Raw genomic sequence first — 24,824 nt, 5'->3', positions numbered from 1 at the left:
GTAATGAAGTGCTAAAATCAACAAGGTAAAATTTATAAGGAATAAAGGTAAAATGACAGACTTAAGTTAAAAAGAAAAAAACGGCTGAGAAGTTAAAGATATGTGGTATGTGCCTTAGCTGTACCTGGGTTCAGAAGATCTGGGGAAGATGACTGAAACGGATCGGCAGGCTTCTTTGTGAAGGGGCAGATGGTAGATATTTTAGGTTTTGCAGACTAAGAGGCAAAATGAAGGATATTATGTAAGTACTTACATAACAGGAGAGAACACTAATATCTATAAAATTTTTATTGACAGAATTTCAAATAATAGTTGAGTATGTATATATATTATAATACAGGTCTAATAAGAATGGAATTTTTTTTCGGGGGAGGGTTGGATAACATGTTTTGTAATTGGAGCTCACAGGTAGTGTTCCGTATCATCACAACCAATGACAAATGTTCAGTCTCGGGGCTGATCTGCACGGAAGGTTACAGATGTCATCTATGACAGTGTCTGCATACTCGTAGGTGCTCTTGCACACTGATACCAGTTCGGAAGCATATCATTTCAGTTTAGTGTATTCATCGTTTGGCAGACATCGATAGAATTCCACTAGATTCTTTTTGATGTTTGCCTTTCCGCACGTCATTACAGCGCAGATTCCTCTCTCCGATTGATGGTCTGATGGAAGTGCCTCAGTTGCTCGGTGAAGTGGGTTTGAGATACGTGAATTTTCATTGTACTTGCATTGAGGTTTGAGAAATGCCGCTGGAACTGTAGTTTGAGCTCAAAACACATCTGCTACACGTTTGTGTGGGGACATAAATCCACTTCTCTCTTTAACTTTTAATTTTTTTCATTTTTAATTAGCCGCTATGCCCAGCGTGGGGCGTGAACTCCACCCTGAGGTCAGGAGTTGCACGCTCCTCCGAGTGAGTCAGCAGGCGCTGCTCTAACTTGTGGCGGCGGGGGAGCCGTGTGGCCGCGTCGGACGTTGCTTTTGAGTAAGATGCTTGCAGCCACTGAAATGCCTTCACTGCCCGAAGTCCCTCATATGAGCGCTGCTGTGCCTTGTCAATTTAGGCTGAGCTCATGAAGAAATGTTAACACGTAGGAGCAAAAGCTAATTTCCGAAGCAATTGAGTGTTTGGTAATAGTGATGAGTAAAGGGGGGGTCTTTTTCAAATAGATTTCAGTCTTGGCTCTGCGGTTGAAAAGTCACAACAGAGCCTTGCACAAACCATTGAATTGCAGTGTGGTAGGACAAGTCAGGCTATTTCATGAGGTTGCCGTTGGTGCTACTGGCTCAGTAACACATGATGGGTTCGAATACTTTCCACAAAGCTCCTGCTCATGAATGATAGACTGAATAACCATAGTTTAAATGCTTTAAGCAACTTATATTTTCATCATTGTAAATTTTCCAGCTAACCCTTTTTCTGCTCTGCAGATATTTTTACTGTCATCAGTTATAATGTGTCTTAGCAGATTCTACTCCAGGTTGTATTAAATCAGGGTTTTCTTAATATCTTTAAAAGTGTTCTCACCAGCAGTTCCACACTGACTGCCCTCAGAGGCCCCTTCTTCAGTCCCATTGACCTCTTGAACAAACAGCCTAGCAGTGTGGGGAACACCTGTTGGCTCAGTCCTTCGCCTCGTTCCTTCACTGACTCTCTGTTGTCATCCATGTAAGATGAGGGACCATTTAGGGTTTGGAGCAGAGAAGCGATGCCGTCTGATCTAGGCTTGGAATCGGTCTGCCGTGGTGAGCGTGTATGCTAGGGTGGCAGGGCTGGGAGCGGGGAGGCCTGTTCCGAAGTGCTGTAGTCATTTCGGTGAGGGATGGTGGCTCCGGTCACGATGGTGTTGGTGAGCATGATGGCGAGGGGACAGCGTCTGGGCCTCTTTTGTGGGAAGAACCAACATTACTTGCTGACAAGACCGGATGGGGAATGTGGGAGGAAGACAGGCGGCAGGGATGACGTCCGTTGTTTCTCGCCTCAGCAGCTGGAAGGCGGACGTTGTCGTGAACGGAGAAGGCTGTGTGTAGGAAGGTTTGTGGAGGGGGCGGGCCAGTCAGCACCTGGGCTTGGGGGTGTCGGACGTTTCACTGAGTTCTCTTCGGTGATGCTCCACTTCCCCAAGGGGCCTACAAGCAGGCCCGGCAGAGAGTACACCTGCCAGGGTTTGGTCAGGAAAACCCGGGCCATTCTCGACAATTAGTCGTACGGGGAATTAGAATCCATCCCTACCTCTGGGAGGGCTGGCAGAGTTGAAGAGAATGATGTTTCTCTTCATTTTGCCCACGTTGCCTCTTATTAGCGTTCACTGCCCGCCGCCCTGAGCTGTAGCGGGAAGGGGTTTTGGGAGAAGTAGCTCTGCCGTCTCGGTGATGCGCAGGAGCAGGCCGCGGTGGGGCTGCGGTGCAGAGTGAACAGCGGTCAGTCCAGCGCAAGGCCAGGCAGTTGGGCTGAGCCGGAGGGACAAGTTTTAGCTTTGTTAGCATAGAAGCAGCATTTGAATGAGCTTGCCTGGGAGGTAAGCATAGCTGAGAGGAGAAAGGACAGAGCCCTGGGCGACTCTAGGAGGGAGCCATCGGTGGGGTAAGAAGAAAATCACGAGAACATGAGTGGGAGATCAGCTCTTGTCAGTTGTCGAAAGGACGAGCCCTGGGCTCTAATGATTGGATTGAGCAGTGCAGAGGTCGTTGGTAGTCTTAGAGGGAGAAGTTCGTGGAGTGGTGGGGGCCAGAGCCAGTGGGTTTAAGAGAGAAAAGGAAAAGAAGAATTTGCGATATCGAGTATGTTGTGTGTATGCTTGTTTGTGGAATTATTTGTACAGTAGTTGTTTTAAAGTCCCTCTGGGCTGATTGTCATATTTGTTCCCTTCTTGATATTGGCTTGTGTTGATTTTCTCCTCCCACGGGAATTGACGCTTTTCTGGTTCTTCCTATGCTGAATAAGTTTGGGGTGTGCCCTCCCCATTTAGGATATCATGCAAGGAGACTTTCCATTGTATTGAAATCTGCTGATTTTGGTCGTGGTTTAAATCCAGTCTTGCTTCCTAATCCCCCGCTGCAGTTTACTTTTCAGAGTGGTCAGAGAGCTTCTGCAGTTACTCTTTCCAGCCTTCCTAGTTGCTCTTTCTAGGAGAGGCAGGAGGGAATGTGCTTCGTCTTCCTTACCTAGATCTGGGACCCTTAGCTTTGCAAACTGCTTCCATTTGTCCAGGTAGTGATCTCCAGTTTCACCGAGGCCAGTGATGCCCGCACGACTGTGTCTCTTGATCACTTACCACTCCCAGGCCTTGCAGGAGGTTTCCTGCTAAGTACTGCACGCATTTGGGTCATGGGTCCTTCCTTTGGTGCCTCTCTCAGGTAGACAGAATGACCCTTAGGTATACCTTAGTAGCCCATTCGTTCATTTGTGTACAATTGAAGCGTTGTCTTGTCTTGAGTATGTTAACTGTGCCTATTAATTAATTTGAGTAGAATAGTGTTTCTTTCGTATTTTTAATGAGCCTTTGCGCAGTGGAATTTTCTATGGATATTATTTACAGTGTAGAACAGAATGGTGGTTAAGAGGATGGGTGTTGGATAGGTCTTGCTTTGAACCTCAGATTCGATTCTTATTCCCTGCATGTTGACCAGGTTCCTTAAGCTCTAAATCTGTTTTCTTATCTGTTAAGTGGAGATTATCATAACTCTTTGACAAATGTGACAGAACATAGTTCTTAGTACATGGCTAGTTAGGGAAGGATCAGCCTGAGGTTCAGCAAATACAGTTCCCAGTGATGTAGTTATTTCTGTTGTGGGGATTTAAAAGCTAATCTTATTCCCTGATGAGTTTGACCAGCGTATCTAAGAAGTGCAAGCAGCTGGTATTCACCGTGTACTCTGCATGTAGAACGGACGATTTATTGCTGTTGTTGTTGTTCCTAATGCCGGTTTTTCAGCAATTAGTAATATTGCCTCTTCATTTCCCTAATGTATTCACATCATCAGTAGCTTACTACCGGTTGGACCGCAGACCCTGTACCATGCGCTGGCACACAGATGAATGGGATGCAGTGACCTATGACCTATGAGCTGCTCCACTGTCTAGTATTAGAATGTGTTTGACTAGAAAATTATTTTGAAGCGTAAAGAAGCTTTTGTTTGCCCAGATAACTTTCATAATCATGTTCACATTCTTTATACATTTTTGGTTTTTCAGAAAGTTTCTTCTGACCTGTGTTCTTCAGAGTACAGGTTACTACGGCTTGCCTGAGTGCAGAAACCTTTGGTACACTGAGCTTAGAGGAAGGGACACCTGTGTGAAGTGGTTATATATTTTGGACATTAGAGACCTTCACAGATAATTTAAATGGTTAGAATGTTGTGCATTGAGAAACAGTGGTTTTGGGCTTTATTTGGCAGTTAGCATCAAGCGGACCATTTCCTGCCAGGGGCTCAGCCTGCATGGTTAATTCAAGCCGGAGATCTTCTAATATGGCAGTGTGTCATGTTGACTGTTACTCAGCTTCAGAAAGAATCTTTCTGTCATGTTTGCTTTGGAAAGCCCAAATCATGTCCATTGTTTTAACAGTAATAATATCTGGTAACTTGGGAAGCCAGAATAGCATCATGATTCTAAGGTAAGCTGGTGTTTGAGTGCCTGATCTCTCTCTCCCTTGTCTGCTGTGTGACCTTGGAAAATGTCTTAAGTTTTTTTGGACTTTGTTTTTCTCACATGCAAAATGGAACGAGAGTAGTAATCAGTTAGGGCTGTGAGGATTCCAGAGCTGGTGCTTGTAAAGCACTTGGGAGAGATTGCTATGACATCACACCCTCCGCAGATGGCAGGTTGTCACTGTTGTCCGGGTGAGTGAGAGGTGGGTGTCAGGGACTGTCCAGGTTGGACTGTGCACTGAAACGAGACCATTAGAAGCAAAGTGATCGTGTGGAGTATGTTACCTGTTCAGGAAGCATAGATTCAGAGTGTGTTGTGACTGGTGGGAAATTCTCATTTGCATGTTAGGGGGAAGAGAGTTCAGAGTAGCCTGAGGACCCCGTGTACGTATAAATATCCCCACTTATGCCAGAAACGTAGAGATTGTCCATCTTACAAATACCTTCAAGGAGCTGGCAATTTATTTCATTGTATAATGAGCGAAGTTTAATTTTTCTTTGTCTGGAGCAAAAGAATTTAAGCATTTTAATTATAGGATTGGGGAAATACCTAGTTTTCTGCCCTAGTTGAACTAGTTCAAATTGTTATGCTTGTATTTTAGTAGTTCCATGCTGGACGTGGCCCTAAGCTGCCCGCAGTTCAAATGGCAGACATCCAGCAGGTCCAGTGTTGATAAATGCGGTGTTGCTATCTGCTTGAATTCTCCTTAAAATAGAAACTAGAGTGAGGAGCAATTATAAGGCCCTCAAAGCCAGTGTATACGCTCATTTATTCATCATTAGGTCATTCACGCATCAAGTGCATGTGTTCTGATCGTGTGTTTTAGGTGTTCGGTCCAGTGCGCGCTGTTGGTTATAGAGTGGCGAACAGAAACCAGACGCGGGGAGTAACTGGGCTGTCTTGTGTTTGCGGTTAGTGAGGAGAATAAAGCCAGTTCCAGCGGACTCGCAAGATTTCCCTGAATGACATTTTCAGGTTTATACTCCTAACAGACAAGAGGCAATAAACAAACAAACAAACAAACAACGACAGTAGAAAAAGAGGGCTTTTAAAGAGCAAATGGTACTCACCTGCTGCAGGCACTGGGGCTTTTTGACCTTCACTTTGGTTTTATTTAATAGTGCTTTAAATATTTGTCTGGGATGGCGGTGCTGAGGCTGCGGAACTTAGGCTGTCGTTGTCCCCAGAATCTTGCTGTTTGGATGGAGGAAGACACTGACAGGCCAGATTTAACATCCGCTCTAGTTTGTTGCACGGGAAGCTCCACCACCGCAGAGTCCTGCGTCTCTCTCGTCTATTGCCTTGTGTCCTGGGGCCTGGGGCCGTGCATGGCATTTGTCAGCCACTCCACAGATACTGGTGTCATGTGAAGGCGTGCTGAGGGGTACAGGAGAGAGGTGTCTCACCTGGGGGAAGGGCACGGCTCCCACCGCACATGCGTCCAGGTCATCCCGGGGAAGAAGGTCCAGGTGGAGGAGGTGTCGAGGAGGGCACAGGTTGTTCTGCACACCGAAAATGGCTTAATGTTGCTGCTTTGTAGGATTCACGGGAGATAGCATGACAGTCAGACTGGGCTTGATCATTCAGGGACCGACAGGTCATATCAAGGAGTTGGGATTTCCTCTTCTTCAAAAGGAGTAATTCTAAAGTACTAGAAACCAGGTGTCCTGATACCCAAGCCGGCACCCTTTTCATATTACACAATGCGTACAATGTCAACCAAGTGTCATCAGGTCTTGGGTTCCATATCCATTAGTGATAGCCGGACTATTAAAGTTCTGTAAGCCCCTGGTGAACTTTTCATCTTTTGGGGAGAGTGAGGATATAGGAGAAATATTTGTTTTCTCAGGTGTGAAAAAAAGTTGAAACTCTTTAAATTTAAAGGCAAGCAAGGTCCATATGTCTTTGAATTCTAGTTCTCCGGAAGGATAGCAGGTATGTGTAGTAGATACTCAGTACCCGAATAAATGCAAAAAAATACAAAAACCCTTTGCTTTTGTGTATACTCTTGTAGCAGGCGTTGTACTGGACTCTGCAGGGTGATAACTGGATGAGAAATGATCCTCTCCAAAAGGTCTTTGCAGCCGAGGGAGGGAGACAGAGAAGTCAGTCAGTGATGATGGTACAGTGGGTAAGTCCTGTGATAGAGGTGCGCCCAGAGCATTATGACGGGTACTTATCTTTCTTCAGTCCCCCACTTTTTTTTTTTTTTTAAGATTTTATTTATTTATTCGACAGAGACAGAGACAGCCAGCGAGAGAGGGAACACAAGCAGGGGGAGTGGGAGAGGAAGAAGCAGGCTCCCAGCGGAGGAGCCTGATGTGGGGCTCGATCCCATAACGCTGGGATCACGCCCTGAGCTGAAGGCAGACACTTAACCACTGTGCCACCCAGATGCCCCATCAGTCCCCCACATTCTTAACCCTTTTTATACCTATTGTAATTTACCCCCTACCCCAGACCTATTTTCCCCATACCTTCCAGTAGCCTCTTAGTAATTTTTCTTCATGGTCATACAGACTCATCTCTTCTTCACGTTTGATTTCTGGCAGACAGTTTCCTGGAGATCTCTGTTCTGTTCTTTTCCGAGCTGCTTGCTCCTTCGGTCTTTTATTGTGTTGTCCCTGGATGTTCCTTTGTTCTCATCGTTTGGCTTTTGTCCACAGTTGGATTTTATGTTTGTGGCAACTCTTGTCTTTGTCTTTCTTCACTGACTTCTTCCTTTTGGTGGCGTTAATTACTTTAAAAAGATAGTACAGTGTTTTTGGACAAGTTGAAGACAGCCTTCAGCATTCCCTCCTCTTGAGCAACACTGCTCCGGCTTGGACTTGTTTCTCTCTCTCCTGGTGCACAGCCACCATTCTGGAATCTCCCTTCATCGTCGTCCTGGGGATTCCCTTATCCCTTCTGATGGAAGCTCATGCCTTGCTCATTTTTTGTTGATGCTCGTGTTTTGGTGGAAGAATTTCTCCAGGGGCTTTCTGACATAGGATGCTTAGGAGGCAAACCTTTTGGGACCATGCATGATTGAAACTTGATTGATGGTTTCGCTGGGTATAGAGTTCTGTATTGGAATTCATTTTTGTTCATAAATTCAAAGATTGCTCCATTGCCTTCTTGTTTTCATGTTACTGTTTTAGAATTCAGAAGCTATTCTCATTTTTCCTTCGTATGTAACTTGTTTCCCCTCCCATCTTTAGAAGCTTGTAGGAGTTTTACAATTTGTCCAAGTCTTTTGAAATGTCGTGATGGTGTACCTTGTGTGGTCGGTTTTCATCCACTGTGCTGCATATTCAGCGGGTCCCTTCATTCTGGTAACTGGGAGTTTTCAGTTCTGGGAATACTCTTTGGCATTACTGTGCTGAGGTTTTCTCTCTTGCTTTTCCTTATTTTGTTTTCCTGGAAGTCTTATTATCCGGAACTTGGCTGTCCTGGGCAAAGGTTGTAATTATCTTAATACCTTTTTCTTCTTCTTCTTCTTCCTTCCTTTGCTCCTCCTTTTCTGCCTTTTTTTTGGGGGGGGTTCTTTTTATTCTCTATTCAGGGAGATGACTTCAGTTTGACTTAACTTTTCTTTAGTTTATTATTTCTGATTTCAGAAAGGTTCTTTAGATTTCCAAGAGCTCTTTTTCTATTTTTCTAGAAGGACATCCTGTTTTTCTTTATTGATTGCAGTGTTGTCTTACCTCTATATTATTGATAGTTTGTATAGTCTCTGTTTCTTTTAGGTTGTTTCCTTCCTTCTCCTGTCTGACGTGGTGGGGCCCTTTGACTTTTACATCAGGGTATTCTGGGTGGGCCATGTGTTGGGGGTCCCCAGGGTTAGTATCTTTAGATCTGTCTTTTGGAGCTGATCAGATTCCCCAGAGATATTCTCCAGTCTCTTTCCGGCACAATTCTGACTTCAGAATCTGGAAGCCAGCGGTGTGCGTGTGTGGTCTGTTGTAGGAGAGCTGGAGAATTCACTGTTCACTGTATGTACGGTCATTAAGTCCAGCTCTGTTCAGTGCAGCTGGGCAGGGTGACTTCAGTCCATAGATGCCTCTACTTTTCCGGGGAATGCCCCCTCCCATCTTCTTTCAGAGTGAGAGGGCGTCACGTTGTGCCTGGTGTTGAGGTTCTGGTTTCAGCTTCCATGGCCTTCCCCGGCTCCTCTGTATTTGGGGCTATGCCTTCTTTACCCCCGTTCTGTCTACACTGCTGCTGCCACTTCTGGTCTTCTAGGACACTGCTGTGCAAGTGGAAGTGGTTCCCGTGTGTTCCACTGCTGAATTAGGACCTGGCTTTCTTGGGCCTGCTGCGTCATTTACTCTACTTCAGTCTTTTATAGTTTCTGTCTCCTCCAGGTTTCTTCTTTTTACTTTTTTGTTTGGGTCTCAATCTTCCATGTTAGAAGATTTCCTCAGTACTTCAAAAATCTTGGCTTTTTTCTCCTTTCAGTTCTCCCTGTGCTGTTTCAAACATTTTTAAAAAAGATTTTATTTATTTACTTATTTGAGGGAGTGAGTGTATGCACAGGAGAGAGAGCAGAGAGCACAAACGGGGAGGGGCAGAGGGAGGGGGAGGGGCAGAGGGAGAGGGAGAAGCAGACTCCCTGTTGAGCAGGGAGCCTGACCTGGGGCTCCATCCCTGGACCCTGGGATCATGACCTGAGCTGAAGGCAGATGCTTAACAGACTGAGCCACCCAGGCGCCCCTGTTTAGAACATTTTTAAAAAATATCTCTTTAGTATAGTTTTGATGGAAGGCAGTGGAACAGATGTCTATACTCTGTCATTGTATCGTGCACTTATTAGCCAACCACACCCTGTTAATTTATGATTTTTGATATGTTTGAATAGTTTCCAGTTGCTTCACATGTATTTCTTTTCTTTTTTTTTTTTAAGATTTTATTTATTTATTTGACAGAGAGAGATACCAGTGAGAGAGGAGACACAGGCAGGGGGAGTGGGAGAGGAAGAAGCAGGCTCCCAGCGTAGGAGCCTGATGTGGGGCTCGATCCCAGGACTCTGGGATCACGCCCTGAGCCGAAGGCACACGCTTAACGACTGAGCCACCCAGGCGCTCCTTCCTGTGTGTTTCTTAAGTAGAAATAGGTTTGAAGACAGGGTCGTGGTGCCCTCTTCTCACCCCTCATCCCAGGCGTTGCCCAGTAGGCTTGCGTGGGAGGTGATGGAACTGGCTGAGGGGTGAGTTCAGTAGAGCTTCAAGAAGTGAAAGGAAGGGGGTTTTAATGCGCATGTTGTCTCTCCTTGTCAGGTTCTCTGAGGACTATGGAAAGAGGAAAGAGAAACCGGGAGCATTTCCTTTAAACCCACGTTTGATTTCTTCACAGAGTTACCGTGGCCTTCAGAACTGTGAGTATAATTCTCTTGCTACATTTGTGTTTTGGTTTTTCCTTTTGTTTTGATTTTTCTTTCATCTGTCTTAAGGTTTCTTTGACATATACTAGAAACAAATAAAAGCTAGTTGATTTTGCAGAGTAGGTGAGGGAAGAAATATTAGTTGTTTAGTGCCTTTTATGTGTGGAGAGAGGCAGGCAGGATGACAGTCCTGTCCCTGATAGTTGTGACAGTAGCAGCATGTGCCCTAGAAGAGTGCCCCAACAGGGTCAGCACTGGGCCATCCAGCTCCTCAGTGAGTCTCTGGCAGTAATCCCCTGAATGAGGCTACCCTTTGTCCCTGTTTCACATTTGCATAACTGAAACAGAGGTTAAAGGTTACTAAGTTAGTAAAAAGCAAAGCTGGGATTCAGACTCAGTCTGGCTTTGGAGCCTGTGCTTTTTACTTGTGTTTTATTCTTATGGGCTGTGGATTCAGATGTTGGCTTGGCTGCTTACTTACTAACTTCACTAACTACCGAAACCTAGCTTTCTCTCCATGCGAACTCTTCACTGACTACTTTTTTTTTTTTTTTTTAAGATCTTATTTATTTATTTGACAGAGATAGAGACAGCCGGGAGAGAGGGAACACAAGCAGGGGGACTGGGAGAGGAAGAAGCAGGCTCATAGCGGAGGAGCCTGACTTGGGGCTCGATCCCATAATGCCGGGATCACGCCTTGAGCCGAAGGCAGACGCTTAACCGCTGTGCCACCCAGGCGCCCCTCTTCACTGACTACTTAAACCTAGCTCTTTCCTCTGACAAAGGGTGCTGGTGATGTGACCGCTCTCCCAGGGTTGTGGTGAAGATGCCATAAGAAATGTGAAATGTGCTCAGCATTCACAAATGTTAGCAATTGCTATTCGGTGGCAGTTCCCCCACTTTAATGAGAGGAAAACTAAGCCCCAGAGATTGGGTTATTTGTGATTTGTTCATTTGTAACCTTGGCACTTGTGCTGCACTCCACAGTTGGGAGGTTATAGAATTGAGATTCTATTCCAGTTTGTCTTATTTCCAAAGACTGCTCTTTCTGGTAGGCCTAGTGGTAAATCGAGGACAGATCGTTGATAGAAGATTCATCAATCTGTCTTGTGGTATTAGCATTGGTAAGATTTTCGCAATACATTGCTTTGGTGTAAAAGCCCCATAAACTTAGACTTCATGGATTCAGAATTCAGAATCATTATAATTACGTTGAATTTGACTTTGGCAAGTGTGTTTGTCTTAGATGTCCAAGGGGCAGGACCCTGGATTGTTTTTCCATTTCCTTCTGGGGGTCAGTTCACTTTCCTCCTTTGTTCTCCTTTCTCCTCCAAACCCACTTTTGTTTCTGCCAGGATTAGGTATTAGGGAAGGGAAGGAAAATTGTGTCACGAAGTTTCAGTTTCCAAGGAAGGCCTGGAAGTCTTGCTCCTTTTTTCTGATTCCTTCTACCCTTTCTTGGCTATGAGAGGCACCTGTTCTGTGTGCTGTGCCAGGTGTGACTCTGCTGTCTTTTGGAGAAGGCCATGCCCAGCTGTTTACATCCCTTGTCTCCTCCCCAGCCTCCCTGCACATTTCGATGTTTCTTCCTGTAACAGTGGGCTATATTTATTGGGTACAAGTCTGTTTCTGCATCTTTAAGGGCAAAGATTTTGTTATTTTGTTTCTGCATGTTTTCTGCTTGACCCATGGGTAGTTTTCACTAAATGCTGGATGAAGTAGTGTTTAATGCTTGCCACAAAATAAGTTCTCTTTTCTTAGTGGATCCAAACAAGAGGGAGAATATCAAGTATAACTTTTCATCAGCATTAGCTATTAAAAATCGTTCGTCATGGTAGAGCCCAAGACAGTTTCATATTTAGCAGAAGTTACACAAAATTTTTCTTCTTAATGGGATGTGCAGCGGAACAAAGGCCTGACAGTGAACTGAGAGCCCGTTCTTGGCTCACTGGAACTTTGAGCACCGAGATATAATCTGCTGCTTCTAGTTTGGCCCTCCCCGCCCCTCCCCCCCGTTTGAAAATATGTAAACCCAGGAAAAATACCTTATAACCAGTGTTTCTATAATTGTTTCCCCCAATTCTGGACAACTGGTGAGGCCACACGAGTAAGCCTGGCTTTGTACAGCATCGACTTAATGGTGTTCCTCTGAGATCCGGGGCCCTTGATGTACCTGAGTGCCCTGGTCCACTTGAGCCCCTGCAGGATGGATCAGGTTCTTGGTTCTTGATTTGTTTTGGGGTGTTGCATTCTTAAGGCAGAACTTGGGATGGAGGTGTTTTACAATCAGAATTCTAGGAAAGCAAAGCAAAGTTTTGGAGGAGTTGAATTGCTGAAATATGTATGGAGATTATTTTCAGGGTTAATGGAGTGTGGGGAGGCAGTAGACAGAAAGGAAGGTTGCCCGGAGACCCATCTGAAACCCCCCATTTGGTGAATAAAGATAGCTTATTTAGCGTCAGGGCAGCTGAGAACAATCGACATAGATTGAACTGTGAGGTTCTGGGGCTGTTTGTCGAAACAAAGAGTCGCTAGGGTAAGGCGGTGCTGGCTGTCGGCTCCAGAGGGCAGCTGTCCCTCCCTCAGTGTTGAGCCCTGAGATTCGGCTGAGGTTTGAAAGGCTAGTGTGTTGGGAATAGACACTGGTGGTGGGGGTTGGAGGGTGGGGGAGAGTAGAGGACAACCAGGAGATTGTCGGCACGCTGTTCAGGGAACCAGGTGAGCGGCAGCGGAGGCTGGGATTGGAGCAGGAAAACTGGAGGTGGTGAGAAGCAGTTGGGCCTTGGATGTATTTCAAAGGTAGAAGCAGTAGGATTTGCTGACAGATTGGATAAGGGGTGTGAGGGCAAAGGGAGGAGTTGAGTTGACTAGAAAGCTCTTGGCCTGGGCAACTAGATGGGGGGAAGGCTGTGGGTGGAACTTAGTTTAGAGGGGCAGATGGGGAGCTCACTGTAGGCATTTTAAGTTTGTGATTCTGTTCGGGATCCAAGTAGAGATGTCATGTAGGCAGTTGTAAATAGGCATTTGGAGCTTGGAAGAGAAGTCTGAGCTGGAAGTGGCCATGAAAACGCAGTGACGGTCTGTGGTCACCGAGGGAGTGAGCACAGAGAAGACAAGCAAGCCTGAGCCTCGGGTCACTCTGCCATCGAGTGCTCAAGGACGAACATGAGCAGTGTTTGGCACAGAGCAGGTGTGAAGAAGACCACAAGCACTGGCACCATGGGAAGAAGGGAAGAAGTGTCCAGGAGGAGGATGTGATCAACTCTCTGAAGTGTCAGGAAAGGTCATGATGAGGACTGAGGTTTGGCCTTCGGGTTTGGCGACTTGGAGGACACTCTGGCAAGTGCTCGGCGCAGTGTGGGGGCGTGGTCAGAATGAAAGCCCGCCTGGACGGTGGTGTGAAGGGGGAGAGGGTAGTGAGACAGATTGCATCTGGGTGACTTAGGTCCAGGGTGTACGGTCATCCTCACACTTACTCACCGTCTGGGTGCAGAGCAACGCAGCCGGGTCCCTGAGGTCCGTGGTGGTGTCTTCATGTCACGGGCGGGGAAAGGTCAGGTTCAGAGCTTACAGTAGCTTTCTCAAGAGTACGGAGCCGGCAGGCTGACGCCAGGTCTCAGGCCATGCACGCTGTCCTCAGCTGCCCTGTGTCCTGAGGGTGGAGAGACACTGTTGAAGGGGGAAAGGGGTAGCGTGGTTGAAAAGTTGTAGGAAAACACTTATGTCCTGCTGGAAGTGCTTCTGTTTAGGATTCTTTCTTTTTCTTACTTAGAAATTTCACTGCTATCAGAGGGTGGTACGTGCATGTGTTCAAAAGTAAAACAGTGTTGAATGGTTCATGCAGAACCCAGCGGGCTCCTGTCCTGCCTCCACCATCCGCCTCCCAGAGCTGCCTGGAATCCTGCTTATCTGTTTCTTGTAGCATTTCTGTCCACGGTTCCCAGCAATATCTATGTAGAGGCAGGGCCATCGATGCGTCACTTTTAGAAAAAGTTACATTTTGAACTCCCATCTTCCCCCACATAGTTGTAGCACAATTTTTGTTTAGAGCCATAATTTGGCGAACTGTTTTGACTTTGTTAATGTTGCTCACTATTGAGCTGGTGAATGTAGCATGATTATATTCCCTTTTAGTTCCACTTTTTGTTTTCCTGTTTTCTTGAGCTTAACAGTTGCCACTTTTTTTTTTTTTTTTTCTGTTTGCTTGATATTCTTAAGAGTTCTCACTCTCCCTGACAGTAAGGCCTCTTAATAAAATTTGCCATCTGCTCATGTGTATTCCTTCTGTCTTCACCCCCAGGGACATCTGTTTTCTTGCATGCTGGACAGGTTACTCTCCCATGGTAGCAGGGTTGAGGTGCGTAGGGCAGATCCTGCAGGAGCAGGCGAGACCGGGTAGAGAATCCTGATGGGGAAGACAGTGATGGGGAGCTCAGAGGGAGGGGGACGGTGTCCTCCTGAGGGAGCAGGTCCGGGCATGGTGAGTGGGGCTCGCGGTAGTTGGGGAAAGGCATTCCAGGTGGAAAAGGTGAGAAAAAGCAGAGCGGGACGAGATCGGTTACTTTTTGTTAACCTACAAAGCCTGTATTGTGGCGCCTCGCTAGGTGGTACATGTTAACTTAGTTACTGACTCTTCCTTTAAGACCTTTAAATAGATTTCCATGGAAAATGTGACATTCAGATCGTTAAACATCTGTCATAAATTTTTTATTTTTTGAAAGATTTTATTTTTTAAGTAATCTGTACAGCCAGTATGGGGCTCAAACTTACAACCCCGAGGTCAGGAGTCGTACACTCTACTGACTGAGCCAGCCAGGGGCCCCCGTCATAAATTTTAATATTTTCTTAAAACCTGCGCATAGGATATATCAAGACACTTAAATCCAAGAGATCATCTTAAACTGTTGATTCCATGTATTCATGGAAAAATCTTTATGGACTATCCCGTCACTGAGGCGGCCCAGCCAGTCATCGTGCAGGCGTGACCAGTGCAGCCCCCCGCTGCGGTCGTCAGGCGGGAGCAGGATGAGCGACCACAGGACGTTTCAGAGGCTGCTCTGTGTCTAGCTGGATGCGCAGGATGGTGTGCAGGGAGGCCGCGGTGTCGCGGAGGTGGGCAAGCGCAGCTCTGTCTCCGTGGCTCAGTTAGGGAGGCCCGTCGCGAACTCGGGAACGAGTTGGTGCAGAACCAAGAGTGAGTGGATTGGCTTCTTTTGAAAAGAAGCATCGCGCAGTTTGAAATGCTGAGGCAGGATTATAGGAAATAAAGTCCGTAAGTGCCTTTCAGGACTGCCAACTCCAGGGCACCTTTTACGTAAATGTGCTGCACCTTTTATGTGGGTGCCTGGCTATTCTCATGGACGGTCAGGAGCCTGTGTTTAGTTCAGTGGGTCCGCCGTGTCCAAATGTTACCTGCTTCCTGAAGCTTCTGCTTTATGCTCCAGGCTTTGCGCAGGACACCCTTTATCTTGCCAATAGTAGTTACGTTTGTGATTCAGGAATTCTACGTGAGGGAAGTCGTCAGAATTGTGATACCTGCCGTTTATGTGTGTCATTCATCGTGTGTTTTGAGTTGTGTGTAGTGTTTATAATAACAAGGTAGTGATTACTGCCCCCACGCTGCAGAGGAGAGCCCGGAGCCAGATACCAGTCAGCCCGAGGCTCCACGTGGTGGTGGCAGGCTCTCCTGTTCCTTGACATGAAAGCTTAGCCCTTGCTCTGAAGTGCACGTGGTGCTCCTGTGTGCGGGCTCTGCCTGTGATAGAGAGGGCGAGGGCTGCCGCCCACTGAGCGGTCTGCAGACCCTCAGTATTGTCACGTGCCAGCCGTGCTTCCGCCACGTCGGGATGCGTTGTCACTAGTGTTGCCAACCATTGCACGTGGTTCCCCGTCATTGGTGTTTCTGCTCATACTGAAGAAAGATTATGGATTCATCCCATACTTGTAAAAATGGGAAAATACGTCTGTTTCTGACCCTAGTAGTAGGCAGGCAGCTTTTCCTGTGATTCTTACACTCTGACTAAGGGGGAGAGAGGATGTTTCTTTCTTTCTACCTGCTTTGGCATATCGTTGCTATCTGCCAGGGGGGAGGGGCAAGTGGGGCGTTGGGAGTGGCGATGGCAAGGAAACATGTTAGATTTGTGTCTCCTGCTCATGAATTCTAAGTGCTTTAACAAAATAGACAAACTTTCCATCATTTCTTCTTTGATAAACTATTAAAAGGATAGGTGTCTCAGCAAAAAATTCAACTGGAAAAATGGTGAGAAGCTTTGAGTAGATACTTCATCCATTTCCTGTAGATAACAACATGCACACAAAAAGACTCTCCCCATCATCCCTCATTAGGGAAGTGCCCGTGACAGCCGCAGTGGGTAGCGCTGCAGTCCTGTGAGAATGCCTCCCATTCCCACAAAACAAGGCAGCAGAAGGGGACAGTGCCCAGGTGCAGGGCTGTGGGACAGCTAGAACTACAACGTGCTTTGCTGGTGGGGATGCAAAGGGTTATAACCACTTTGAAAAAGTAGTGTGGCAGTTTCTTATAAACTTGAATATATGCTTCTCATACGATCCAGCAGTCCTACATGAAGGCCTTTACCCAAGAGACATGCAAATTTATCTCTACACAAAGGCCTGCATATGATTGCTTATAGCAGCTTTATTCCTATTTACCGAAGATGGAGAACAACTCGGAGGTCCGTCAGGTGGGAAATGCGTGAACAGGTTGCGGTGCACCTGTGCGGTGGGGCAGTCCTTGTACAGCAACACAGAGGTACTGACTGCTGACATCCTCAGCAAAACAGGAGCGCGTCCAGAGCGTTCTGTTACAGGCAAACACAGAGCTCTGTACAACTGTGGTTCCCCCCTGATAACATTCGGATAAAGGCAAAACTATGGGAACAGATTGGATCAGTGGTTGCCGGGGGCTGAGGCTAGGGGAGGAGAGGACTGAGTACAGGAGGGCGTGAGGGTGCTTCGTGGGTGATGGAAGTAGGCCATGTCTGCCCTGTGATGGTGGTCATACACTGACTGTGTCAGTCAGAACCCAGCGAACAGTGTTTTACTGTATGTAAATTTTACCTCAATAAGCCAAACCCAAAGAAAGGTGGATGACTTATGTATATACACACGTAGGTATTACACACACACACAGGCACACACATTTATACCCACGCTTGAGCTCCCTTTTTCTTTCCAGTGGATTAAATTTAATTTTTCTGGATTAGGTATCCTGAAAGTTTAAATGAAATAGATTGTAGCACAGACACTTTGTGAAAACAGAGGATCTTGGAGTCTTTGGTTGATTTTTACATTCTTATTCACGACCTGAAGGCTTTATAATGTGGTTTGTTTTTATATAACATGGTTATGTAGTATGGATGTCACGTAATTAGCATAAATAAAAGATGTTTTATCAGTTAAATTATTTTAAGATTCCTTCCATGTTGTTCAGGCTCTTGTAGCTGTGGAGAAAAATAGTTTTACTAGCTTTAAAAATTAATAAAAAATGTTTTCTTTGATTCATGACAAACTTAATTATACAGTCTTCAGCTCTGTCTTTAATCAGCTGTAATTGTAGGGTATGATTATATTTCAAACCGCTAGACCTAAGAATGTACACAGAAAATAATACAAGTTAGCTTCACCAAACGTAAGGCTTCATTGTAGTTGCGAGTCAGGTCTCTTCACAGTATGTAAGAGGGTCGCTTGTTATTAGTATGTGGTGCTTTGCGATGCCCTGCAGAGCAGTTAGTTGTTCAGCATTTTTTCCTAATAAACCCTTCTTAGCAAAGCCACAACAGTGGGCAGGGAGGGGGATTAGAGTGGAAAGTTGTGTATTTACTTTTCATTTAAAAATCAAAATCTGACTATAGACAATAAGAAGGCCATTCATTTAAATGATGAGGTCTTCATTATTTTGCGATCAGAGGATATTGCCGTGTGTGGTTATAATGGAATCTGATACAGTAAGATGCAGTGTAAGAGGCCCTTCCTGAGCTGCTTTATGTTTGCTTATCCCGTGCGCTGCTCTGGGGGCTGGGCGCTGGCTTCACTGTCTCTGGTAACCTTGTCCTCTGAATGGTCATCACGTAGTCAATATGCACTAACGGCCTCCGTGACCGTTGTGTTTGGGAACAGAAGGAGTAGGCTGTTCTGCCTTGCGTTTGTTCTCGTCTGACTGTCCCTGTGTTTTGCTGTGGGAATCTGTGCGCTGACTGGTTTTGAGGGTTTGGCCCCTGCTGGGATGCTTCTTACAACTGGCGACCTTTCCAGCTGCTGTCCGCCAGGTGGCTGTCCTGCTGCAGTTGTCACCGTGCCGCCGCAGGGGCGCTGTGTGGGTCCCAGTGTGAGTGGTGTGTGCCGCTGGACAGCCTGCCCGCGTGGGGGGATGTCTGCGAACAGCTTACAGTGTGACTCGCTGTTCCACTGAGAAGTTGTATTTGTAGAATAGAAGAAAAACGGATGTGGAGCATGAAGTTTGAAAAGTGTTTAACCGTGTTTGTTTTCTCTTGTGGTTCAAAAGGGTACTTAACGGGTCATCTTAAACAAAATGTACTAAAAGATATTAAACTCCTTTGGGGTTTTTCTGGATGACTCAGGATCCTCAGTACGAACACCTGTCATTTTCAGCGTGTGGTGGCCCCGCTTCTGCTATTTTCCTCAATATGAGGCTGTGTGGCGGGCAGCCTCTGAACACCCTTCTACCACCCTTTCTAATTTGCTACTCCTTGTTTTTGTTGTTGTTGTTGTTTGTTTGGTTTTAAAATGAAGCCTTGTGTGTTTTTCTGGAAAAGTTGTAAGTAGTATAGGCAACTTCCAAATACCCTTTCACCTAGATTGACCAGTTGTTAACATTTTGTGACATTTGCCTGCATGGCCCCCTCCCCCCACCTCTGGATATAGAAGTACACGTGGCACATTTATTTTCACACACTGGAAGAGAGTAAGTTGCATACTTCATGCCCTTTACTCTTAGATACTTCAGGAAGTATTTACCAAGAACAAGGACTTTTGGGGCGCCTGGGTGGCTCAGCCATTAAGCGTCTGCCTTCGGCTCAGGTGATGATCCCAGGGTCTAGGGATCGAGCCCTGCATCGGGCTCTCTGCTCTGCTGGGAGCCTGCTTCTCCCCTCACACTCCCCCTGCTTGTGTTCTCTCTCTCGCTCTCTCTGTCAAATAAATAAATAAAATCTTAAAAAAAAAAGAACAAGGACTTTTTACATAGCCCAAAATAATCAGTATAGTTATCAAATTGGCAAATTTAACATGGGCCACTCTGTAGTTTACAGTCCATATTCACAGTTGCTCTGTTAATTACAGTAGTTTTCCCCCATACAGGACCCAGTCTAGAATTACATGTGGTATTTATTGATGTTTCTATGGTCTTTTTAGTCTGGATATGTTTCTCAGCCTTTCTCCATCATGGAGACTGTTCTAATTGTTTTGTAGGTCTTTCTTCCGTTTGGGTTCCTGTGATGTTTTCTCATGATTAAACTCAGATTACGCATTTTGGGGGCCAGGCTATCAGAGAAGTGGTGCTGTGCCTTTCTCAGGGCATCATATCATTTCTCATATCCATTATTCGTCTCAGGATGGCACATGATGCCAGCTTGTTCTGTTATTGGTGAGGTTAACATCTAGGAATTTGTGGGGCTGCAGATTCTTGGACCCTACTCCTGACCTGCTAAGTCAGAAACTTAGGGCTTGAGTCTATGTTTTTAACAAGCCCGAAAAATGATTTTGATGTATTCTAAAATCTGAGAATTACTGATCTCAGGTGATCAAGTTAGGGCGGCATCTGCCTAGTGTCTGCTCTCTAAAATTAGCGTTTATCCTTTGTAATGAATGAGGAAATCTGTAGGGAAATATTTGAGGCTCTGTGACCTTTTGAGCTTTTAAACTGATCGTTTGGCGCCCCCACGGATGATTCTTGCTTGAACTAGTTATTACTAGGTAGTCGTGCAGTGGGGACGCTGTTCTTCTCACCTGTCAGCTGGCATTCTCCCTTAAGGAGAGTTTCCCCTCCTTTGTTGACTCACTCAGTTGTTCACCCAGTAGTACTTCACGGATTCTTGTTTGATTCAGGGGCTTATAGTCCTTAACTCTCATTCATTTTGATGCTGGAATGCCCCCTGATTTGGTTTTCCAAATCATCTCCTGTGTTGTTTTGACACGTCCCCATTCTTTTCTGAGCACGACCTTCCTTTTGGCACAGTAAGATACTCCCAGCATTTCCTGTAGTTTCTCTGCCCCTGTGGTGCAATCAGCTATTTCTCCAAGATTCCCTGGTTCCTTTTGGTGGGAGATGGAATTTAGAGGCCGGGATCTGAGTGGGAGGTGTGCTCCTTTGCTGCCAGGTATTACTGCTTCCCAGCGCTTCCTGTGTGTGTGCACGTGCTTGTGCAGCTCTGCTCCAGATGCAAACATCTTGTTGTGTTCGTAGGAGCCGACGAGTCTCCGATCAGTTTCATTGGCTTCCAGTTGATGCATTTTTCTTCCCTTCTCTTCTCTTTCTTTCGCAGTCTCACATGCACCTTTCTACTTCGATGGTTAGTCAAAGGTTGGAGTAGAATGTATTCTCAGATTTGGGGGTTTATCTTGGGGTTCCCCTGCTTCCAGCATCCCTCCTTTACATATCAGTTGGTCCTCCAGCCCCCATTTCTTTCTTCTGAGACCTCACGCCAGTAAGACTTTTGCTTTCTGCCAGTAGAGCTCGCCCTGGGTTGGGAAGCACGTTTAGTCAGAGGAGCAGCAAACTGGCAGATGTCCTGGGGTAACTCCATTGTTCAGGGGAGAGCCTTCACCTCTGGTTTGTGCCTCTGGGCTTCCTGGGTTGTCCTGCCTATGCACATTTCACTGTCTGCCAGGGATTTGGGCAGTGTATTTATATTCAGCCTTGGAGCTCAGCATTTTGCAGCCCTCTTGTTTCCAAAATTTCCCCCTTAAATTTATAGCCAGTGTGCTGCGCATTAAGGTGGTACGGTAGGGCTGCAGTCCTGCCCTCCCAGAGTTGGGGCTCACAGTATTGCCAGGCAGGAAAGTGACAAACACTCCCTGGTTTGTACCAGATGCAGGGACAGTTCTGACAGTAACTTCTTCTCAAGTGCTTGCCTGCCTTTGGTCATTTTCCAGTTCCTTCAGATGGTTGGTTTTAGTGATATTGTCTGATTTTTATAATGATCTATGGAAGAAATTGCTCCATTGTCTTCATGTAACCATTACGGAAGGCTCACTCTCCCTTTTGTCTTATTCTTTTCCTCTGAAATCTAGCTTCATCTTTATTTTTGTACCCAACGTTTCATTATGGTAATTTTCAAACAAATGGCAAAGTTGTAAAAATTTATGGTTAACATCCATAGACTCCTCCACCCCCTGGATTTTACCTATCATGTGTTATTATTCTTGCTTTCTCACGTAAATAACCAATTATCCATTTCTCCATATAGTAATCCATTTTATTTTTTAGGCTGTATTTCAAAGTGCGGATATCAGTATACCTCACCCTATGTGTTTCAGCGTGCATATTGTTTACTAGATAGAGTTCATTGTTTGTTTAGCGTATTTTTCTTTCAGTGTAAAATTTCTATACCAGCTGCACATAACTCAAGTATACATTCACTGAACTGTGGCAAACGCATCCACCTTTGCAACCCAAACACTTATTGAGACATAGACCATTATCATTTCCCCCAAAGGTTCCTTCGTGTCCTTAGTATTCACAGTCCCTGCCCCAACCCCTGCTGCCATTCTCACCCTGACCCCTGACAACTGCTGTGTTCGCCCCCTCAGTTCAGTTCTGCCTGCCCAGGGGTTTCCTGTCAACAGAATCATACCGTGTACATGGTGTACGAGGCTTGTTTTAGCATAGTGTTGCTGAGCTTATCCATGTTGTTAGTGTATCTGTAATTCATTCCTTTTTAAATTATTATTTTTGGGGGGAGGGCAGAGGGAGAGAGAGAATTTTTTTTTTTTAAAGATTTTATTTGTCCATTTGACAGAGAGAGAGGAGAGGGAGTGCACAGGCAGGGGGAGCAGCAGAGGCAGAGAGAGAAGGCTCCCTGCTGAGCAGGGAGCCCAACTCAGGACTCGATCCCAGGACCCTGGGATCATGACCTGAGCTGAAGACAGATGCTTAACCGACTGAGCCACTCAGGGGCCCCGGAGAGAGAGAACCTTAAGCAGGCTCCACACTCAGTATGAGGCCGTGTGGGGTTCGATCCCATGACCCTGGGATCACAACCTGAGCCGAAACTAAGAGTCGGATGCTCAACCAACTGGGCCACCCAGGCTCCCCCTTGTCCTTTTAATCACAGAGTTGTGTTACGTTGTATGAGTCTGTCATATCTTGTTTATCCGTTCCTTTCTTGATAAACAGTTTTATTTTTGAAAGAAACTTTTGCTGGATGTGTAGAATTCTAGGTTGATGGTTTTTTTCTTTCAGCATGCTAAACATACTGTCATTATCTTCTCATCTTTGTGCAGATTTCTGAAACTCATTTTCTACAACTTTTCCATCTCTGATACTCTACCTTGCAAATTTGAGCCACTCAGCTTCCCAAAACTTGGGAGTTTTCTCACCTTAACTCCCTGAGGCTGCTGCGCTGGGCTTGGATTCCCTTCCTGTGCCCTGCGCCACGGTTGTTCCCAGCTGAACAGAGAGGGGATGGTGGGGCTCACAGGCCTGTGCCGCTCACTGTCTCAAGATCTGAAAAAAATAGTGTCATGGATTTTTACCGTTTTTCTATTTGTTTACCATGGCGGGGTGGGGGTGGGGGGCATCGTTTTCCGTACCAGTTACTCCTGCACGTCTGAAGTGGATGTGCCTAAGTCAATGCTTTTTAATGGAAAGCAGTTCGTATGCTCTATTTCTAAATTTTCTGGAAAATATTGTGAAAGAAATTTACTTGTTTTAATTTTTTTTTTAAAGATTTTATTTATTTATTTGACACAGAGAGAGACAGCCAATGAGAGAGGGAACACAAGCAGGGAGGGAGAGGAAGAAGCAGGTCCCCAGTGGAGCAGGGAGCCCAATGCGGGGCTCGATCCCAGGACCCTCAGATCAAGCCCTGGGCTGAAGGCAGACGCATAACGACTGAGCCACCCAGGTGCCCCTACTCGTTTTAATGTTGATTTAGCTACCGATTTTACGATCTAGAAAATCTCAGGTTGGTTTCCATTTTGACAGAGGGGAACCTGTATTTTGGGCAGACTTTCATTTTAGTTATTTTGTTATTAAACTGGCTTAGGGTAATTGGTTTATTCTGCATCGTATTTAATGGAAAGTAGCATTTCTTGCCTGCCTTAGCAAATGCTGTCCGGTTTGTCATGAACATAACAGTTAATCCCAACTCCAGGAAAAGCCTGTTTGTTCCGGTCTCTTGCCCACCCTGTTGGTGCAGTGTTAGTGTCTCTGAGCCGCAAGCATAGCTGGGCCTGGTAACACGTGAACATGAATAGGAGGAAACGTGCGAGGATCTAGTCACTCATTCTGCACGTAGCTGAGCTCCTGCAGTGACCCAGGCCCCGTACAGAGGTACTGTTCCTTTTTTCCTCTGATCTTTCAGATGATTGGTTGGAGATTGGGAATTGTTTCTGGCTTTTCTCCTAGTTTTTGATATAAATTTTAGTACCTAAGTCTATGCCTTTAAAAAATACCTTTGTTAATTTGTGAAATTGAGATTATCATTAATAGTTAATGCTAAAACTGTGAGTATTAATCAAAATAATTTTTTATGATATAAATCTTTTATGAAACGACATACCATAAAATGAGTGTGTACGTACCTCGTCGTTTTTACCTACTAGCGATGACTGCTTTGAAATAGAAAGCCCAGTAGAGTAATGGTGTTTGGGTGTGCGACATAAGTTAGGACCTACTCGAGAATGAGGGACTGACGGTGATTTCTGGGCCCCATGGCTAGACTAGTACTTGAAACTTAATGGGGAAGGATTTGGGCACCTGGAAATGATAATTTTGTTCTGGACCTGCAGTGTTGTTGGAGACCTACCTGTTGCATATTTGTGGAAACTGTTGATCCTACATTTATCATCTTTTGGTGGACCTAGGGCAGATGAGACTTGGTCAGCCCTCAAGCTGAACTTTCTTTACCTGGGAAAACTTTAATCACTCTTGTGTGCACTTCATTTTGTCATAAATCCTGATAAAATTTCTTGAATGACAAATTCTTCATTAGTGAGTATATAAGATTTTTAAAATTAATAACTATTGGTCCTCTTGAATTTGACTTTTAATCTTAAATATTTAGATTTATGAAAGATTAGAATATACTTATTAGGCAACGAAGGTCATTTTCTGTTATGGCGTAGACATCTGAAAGATCGTTCGGACAGTTGAAGAAAATATATCCTCCTTTCTGTTTGCCCTCACCCCCTACCTTTTTCCCCCACCTTACTTTTATTTAAGTAAGAAGATGTGAAAGGGAAAGATGGCAGTGTATACCTTTTTATGCAAAAAAAAAAAAAAAAAAAAAGGTGGAGCTAGTTGATGAGTGGATTTTATCAGGAGGGGAGGATAAAAAGCCTGGCCGGGTGTTTGCATGGCATTTACACAGTGATCCTGATGGCTGATTTCATATTAGGACCTATTGTGGCTGCTGCCACGAATCAGCCCCCATGGGGCCGCAGACTTGTTTCCTTTGCTGCTGTTTGTGGGCTTGGTGACTGGTGCCTTCTGTCTGCAGCCTGTGACCTTGTGTAAGGGGGTGGGGATGGGGCTGCTATAGGTGCACACAAGGGAGAGAGCGTGCTGTCTTCTCCCGGAACTGTGAGCCTGAGCCTGGGCTCAGCTG

General features: G+C 45.6%; 1 protein-coding gene across 1 annotated transcript in view; it reads left to right on the top strand.

Annotated features, from left to right (window-relative positions):
* Positions 1-24,824, top strand: part of LOC125281390 (ral guanine nucleotide dissociation stimulator-like) — a 102,180-nt gene that overhangs the window by 15,372 nt on the left and 61,984 nt on the right. Inside the window, exon 2 of the mRNA XM_057312732.1 lies at positions 9,914-10,011. The gene's annotated coding sequence lies outside the window, so the exon portion shown is untranslated. The remainder of the gene's footprint in view (positions 1-9,913; positions 10,012-24,824) is intronic.

This window comes from Ursus arctos, unplaced genomic scaffold (genome assembly GCF_023065955.2).
Source record: "Ursus arctos isolate Adak ecotype North America unplaced genomic scaffold, UrsArc2.0 scaffold_16, whole genome shotgun sequence".
NCBI classification, from domain to species: Eukaryota; Metazoa; Chordata; class Mammalia; order Carnivora; family Ursidae; genus Ursus; species Ursus arctos.
This window is presented reverse-complemented; position numbering and strand designations above follow the sequence as displayed.